Raw genomic sequence first — 5,653 nt, 5'->3', positions numbered from 1 at the left:
GATTCTCACAGTGCTTCCAGCGGTCTCCAGGTGAGCGAGGGAACGATGTAGGAGGTGAATGACGGCATCATCCGCTCCAATGCCAGGCTGGTAGGCAAACTGAAGTGGGTCCAGTGATGAGCTTATTAGGCGCCGAAGCTGAGCCAGGACCAACCGCTCCAGGGTCTTCATCAGGTGGGATGTCAGAGCCACCGGCCTGTAGCTGTTGAGGTCCTTGGGGCGTGAAGTCTTTGGCACTGGTACAACACAGGAGGTTTTCCAGAGCTGTGGGACTCTTCCCAACCTCAGGCTGAGGTTGAAGAGGTGCTCCATCACCCCACACAGTTGGTCCGCGCAGGACCTGACGACCCTCGAGTTGATGCCATCTGGACCCGCTGCCTTCTTGCCATTAATCCTCCTCAGTTCCCTCCTAACCTGGGTGGTTGAGAGAGACAGGCTGGAGCCTTGTGTTGAGTGTGTATTGGATGCTGTTGTTGGGGGTGGGGGGGAGTGAGCAGGGTGAATAGAGGAGGTGTGAAGTGTCTGAGGTGGAACAGCAGCAGTGGGGGTGGGTGAGTCTGCAGCCGATGTTGCAGACTGCCTCATGGCTGAGTCAAATCTGTTGAAGAAATGATTCAGTTCATTTGCCCATCTCACATCCCTCCCAGGCAGAGAGTTCTGCTGTTTGTGGCCCGAGATGGTTCTGAGGCCTCTCCAGACTTCACCAACGTTGTTTTGTTGAAGCTGGTTCTCCATCTTCTGCCTGTAGCTCTCCTTCCCATTCCTTATCAGTCCCCTCAGCTCTCTCTGCACCCTTTTCAACTCCTCTTTATCTGACTTATGTGATTTCTCTGATCATTTTCCTGAGCTGTTCACTTTAATATTGCAGTGCGTTGTGGAAAAGCTTACCGTATTACTGAATGGAGTGTGCAGTTGTTGTGAACTCATGTTGTTCCATGATTTATGTAATTACACTGCGATGTTGTTGTTTATTTCTTTATTGTTTTCTTTAACTTTTATCAGTGTCTGTTTACAGTTTCACAACAAAGTCCTGGAAACTATCTCAACCGATGCTCCTGTCTCAGATATTTTTAGCTTGCTGTTTAGGCCATGTGTTCTTTATAGCACATGGTGAGAGCAGTAGATTTCTGTCATGAGTTCATGTGAATTTAAGTTTATTTTGTCTGTAAAAATGGTTAAAAATATATTTAAATAAGATGTTAAAAACATTTAACAAGGTAATATTGCTTAAAAATGTATATATATAATGTGTGACCATAAAATAAAGTTTTGGTTATAGATGGTTTGTGATCTTCATATAAACTTTATTTAATGGAGCGTGTAAAACTGTATTACAAACATAATAAATTTAATATATTTTTTCAAAAACACATTTTCCTGTTATTTAATTTTTTAATCAATAAAAATACATTAGTGAATTGTATTTCCCCAGTTTGATTAATATAGCAATGAAAGCATTGGTACTTTCATTGGTCTAATAGATTTTGGGCAAAGAGTGTTATGTTCTAAATGTTTTAATGCATATGTATGGATGTACTATTGTGCTTTTTTTTTAGCAATGGGAGGACAAGAGTCTCGACCTGTAAACACTCCAACGAGTAAGATAAAACATAACACAATAAAGTCAAACAGATCAGAAAAAATTACATATTTTTAAGAAATGCTTTCTTAAAAAATATTTTCTGTTTTCTTTGTCAATTCTGTGCAATTTTTCAGCTTTAAGTGAAGAATGGAGGAAAATACAGTGGAAGTGAGTGTTTGATCCTTAATGGGCTTTTTGTTGCCACGTAAATGTTGTAAATTAATTACTTGCAAAAATCGGTTGCTGTCAGCTGAATTTCCCATTCTCATTGGTGTTCATAGCATAGTCTCACCACTGTATCTGCACCACTATCAGTTTCACTTTCTTGACTTTAACTTCATAAATATTCTTCTTTGAACAGTGGCAAAACCAATGATCGCCAGAGCATAAATAATTACCAGCCTCATAACTCTGAGCTCCAGCACCTCAGAATTCTTCTTCATGGACCCGTTGGTGCCGGCAAGTCCAGCTTCATCAACTCAGTTGATGCTCTTTTACAAGGCAGAATGGCCGCAAATGCTTTGGCAGATGGAATTTTTGGGAAGAGCTTCACTAAAACAGTATTAACAGTTTTAATTCTAGTATGGTTTAGTCAAGCTCATGTATTTTGTGCAATTTGTTAAACAAAAGTCATGCAATTTGTAACAAAACTAGGGGACTGAAACTAAACAGCTATAAAGCTGCACGTAGAACCAAGCTCACTTGCTTTTCCACTACAGCACAGTAAAGATTAGCACTTAGAGGTCTTAGGATGTGGTCTGCTCTTGCGTGACAGATTGGGGGGGGGGGGGGGGGGGGGGGGGGGGGGGGGGTATTTTTTGCTTCTTGAATCTTTGTCTGAAGTTTAGTTTCACTTTACTTTTCTCCGTAGTTGTTCTCACAGATATCAGCCTTATACTAAACCAGAAACCAGCTTTGTAGTCTTCAGTGATTAGGTAACCCTGTTATCAGAATCGTTAAAACCTTTTGTTTTACAGTATGAAACTTTCAAAATTCACAAAGGAGGACCAGGAACTTTTTATCCTTTTGCCTTCACTGACATCATGGGCCTTAAGAAGGACACAGGAGTTATGGTGGAAGACATCATACTGGCCATGAATGGGCACTTGAAGGATGGTTACACGGTATCATGAAGTTTAAGGTATTTTTGCAGACACTATTGAATGGTGTATACAATGACACGATTTAATTATGCCTTTAAATAACACATACGGTGTATTTAAAAGTTAGATTTAAAAATCAGAGGAGGAGATACATTTGTTCCAACGGGGATCAAAGTCTGGCAGAGGCATGGACATGTAAACCAGGAGGGGGCAATCCCTCGTTACCCTTGGGAGAAATTACACTGTGCATGTATATACATGTGAAACATTTTTATATACTTGTTTAACTGATTTGATTGTTTTCCAGGTCAGTCCTGAATCTTCATTATCCGAACATGATCATAAGTACAACAAGGAGCCCACTCTAAATGACAAAGTTCATGTTTTAGTGTCTGTGCTCGATGCCAACAAAATAAAACTCATGAGTGATGATATAATAAAAAAGATGAGGACTGTCAGACTTGCAGCCAGGGACATGGGTAAGAGCCAAGCGTGGTTATAGGATAAACCCAAAATGAATTAAATAAGCTGACAAACATCACTTCAGCTCTGATATTCTGTGTATTGACAGGAATTCCCCAAATGGCAATTCTCACCAAAATTGATGAAGCCTGTCCAGAAGTTAAAAAAACATATAAGAAATGTGTATAAGAGCACCTGGTTGAAGGAACAGGTACTTTTCTAGCGGTAAATTTTTTAAAACGTTTTAAATTTTCAGTATTTATAAGTATAAGTTTAATTCAAGTAAATTTTAAGTAAAATAAATGCTAACAAAGGTTAAACTGTTAAAATTTAGATGGAGATAGTGAGTGTGACATCAGGTATTCCACTGGACTGCATCTTTCCTGTCAAGAACTACCACTCTGAGATCCAAACAGATGATGACATCGACACACTGATACTGGCTGCTCTGAAGCAGATGATCAACTTTGGAGAGGACTACGTCAACAAATAGAATAGAATAACAGAAAACAGCAAAATAAATAAATAAAACACATAAAACATAAAATTAAAACAGCCCTATGTTAAAACAAAAACAAGATAAAACAGCATCGAATCACCTAAAAACAACTAAAATAAAAAACCAACATCTCACGTGGTGTCAAAGGCCAGGGTAAAGAGGTGGGTTTTCAAGAGTGACTTAAAAACAGATAAAGAACTGGCCTGTCTAATCTCTAAAGGAAGCTCGTTCCACAGTTTGGGAGCTGCTACAGCAAAAGCACGATCTCCTCTAAGTTTACGCCCAGTCCTGGGTATCTTCAGGAGCAGCTGATCAGCTGACCTGAGAGAGCGGGTGGGTGTATAAGGCTGTAGCAGCTCAGAGAGATAAGATGGAGCTAGGCCATGGAGAGCTTTAAAAGTAAATAAAAGAATTTTATGAATTTTAAGAATTTTATGGGATGTGCTCCTGAGCCCACATGGTGAGGACATAGAGGGGGCGACACACTGTCTTACAGACTACCTCAACTTTTGTGTGGACACAGTCGCCCCTGCTAAGACGGTACGGTGTTATCCTAATAACAAACCGTGGGTAACACAGGAAGTCAAAGCTGTCCTCAACATGAAGAAGAAGGCTTTCAGGAGCAAAGTGAAGGAGGAGATGAAAGCAGCACAGCGGGAGGTGAAACGCTGCCTGAGGGAAGCAAAGGACACCTACAGGAGGAAGGTGGAGCAGAAGTTGGAGAGGAACAATATGAGGGAGGTCTGGAATGGTGTGAAAACCATCACAGGCCACAACACCAAGAAAAGCACAGTGGGGGGGACTGTGGAGAAGGCAAACGAACTCAACAACTTCTTCAACAGGTTTGACCAGCCCACAACCCCCCCACCCTCACCCTCACCTTCACTACAGAGTCCTCTCCCCACTCTCCTGCCTCCCTCGCTTCCCCCCCTTCCTGACACCATGACACCCCCCTCCTCCAATCCCTCTCTCAGCAGCAAGACATCTCCCCCCCTCCCCTCTTCCCAAACATCTCCCAGTGTCACAGTGGATCAGGTCAGGAGGCAACTGAGGAAGCTTCGCCCCAGAAAGGCAGCAGGCCCAGACAAGGTGTGTCCTAGGATGCTAAAGGCGTGTGCTGCTGAACTTGGGGAGCCGCTACAACGAGTCTTCAACCTCAGTCTGCGACTGGGGAGAGTGCCCGCCCTATGGAAGACATCCTGCATCGTCCCGGTCCCCAAAAAGAACCGGCCCAATGAGCTGAATGACTTCCGACCGGTGGCACTGACGTCACATCTTATGAAGACTCTAGAGCGGCTCTTCCTCAACTTCCTCCGACCACAGGTACAACATGCCCAGGACCCACTACAGTTTGCATACAAGGCGGGTGTCGGAGTGGAGGATGCCATCCTGTACCTCCTACACAGAGCCCACTCACACCTGGATGGGGGAAAAGGCACGGTCAGGATCCTGTTTCTTGACTTTTCCAGTGCCTTTAATACCATCCGGCCCTGTATGCTTCAGGAAAAACTGAACAGGATGGAGGTGGACCCCTGCCTGGTGGCTTGGATCTCCGACTACCTCACCGACAGACCACAGTACGTCAGGCTGAAGGACATCACGTCTGACACTGTGGTCAGCAGCACAGGAGCACCACAGGGAACTGTGCTGTCCCCTCTTCTCTTCACCCTGTACACCTCTGACTTCTGCTACAACTCTGAATTATGCCATATTCAGAAGTTTGCAGACGACACAGCCATCATGGGGTGTATCTGGGATGATCAGGAAGAGGAGTACAGAAGTCTGGTGAGGAACTTTGTCGCATGGAGTCACACAAACCACCTGCAACTCAACACCTCAAAGACTAAGGAACTGGTTGTGGACTTCGGGAGGTCCAGAGAAGGCCCACTGCCGGTTCAGATAGACGGGGAGGAGGTGGAGGTGGTCAACAAGTACAAGTACCTCGGGCTGTGGGTGGACAATAAACTGGACTGGTCATGCAACACAGAGCACCTGTATAAAAAAGCC

At 43.7% G+C, this 5,653-nt stretch overlaps 1 pseudogene; it reads left to right on the top strand.

Moving 5' to 3' along the window:
- Positions 1 to 1,558: 1,558 nt before the first annotated feature.
- LOC106675553 (interferon-induced protein 44-like) lies at positions 1,559 to 3,640 on the top strand (annotated as a pseudogene).
- Positions 3,641 to 5,653: the final 2,013 nt, after the last annotated feature.

This window comes from Maylandia zebra, linkage group LG4, assembly GCF_041146795.1.
Source record: "Maylandia zebra isolate NMK-2024a linkage group LG4, Mzebra_GT3a, whole genome shotgun sequence".
Lineage (NCBI taxonomy): Eukaryota > Metazoa > Chordata > Actinopteri > Cichliformes > Cichlidae > Maylandia > Maylandia zebra.
Note: the sequence above shows the minus strand (reverse complement) of the source record. Positions and strands in the feature narration are given on the sequence as shown.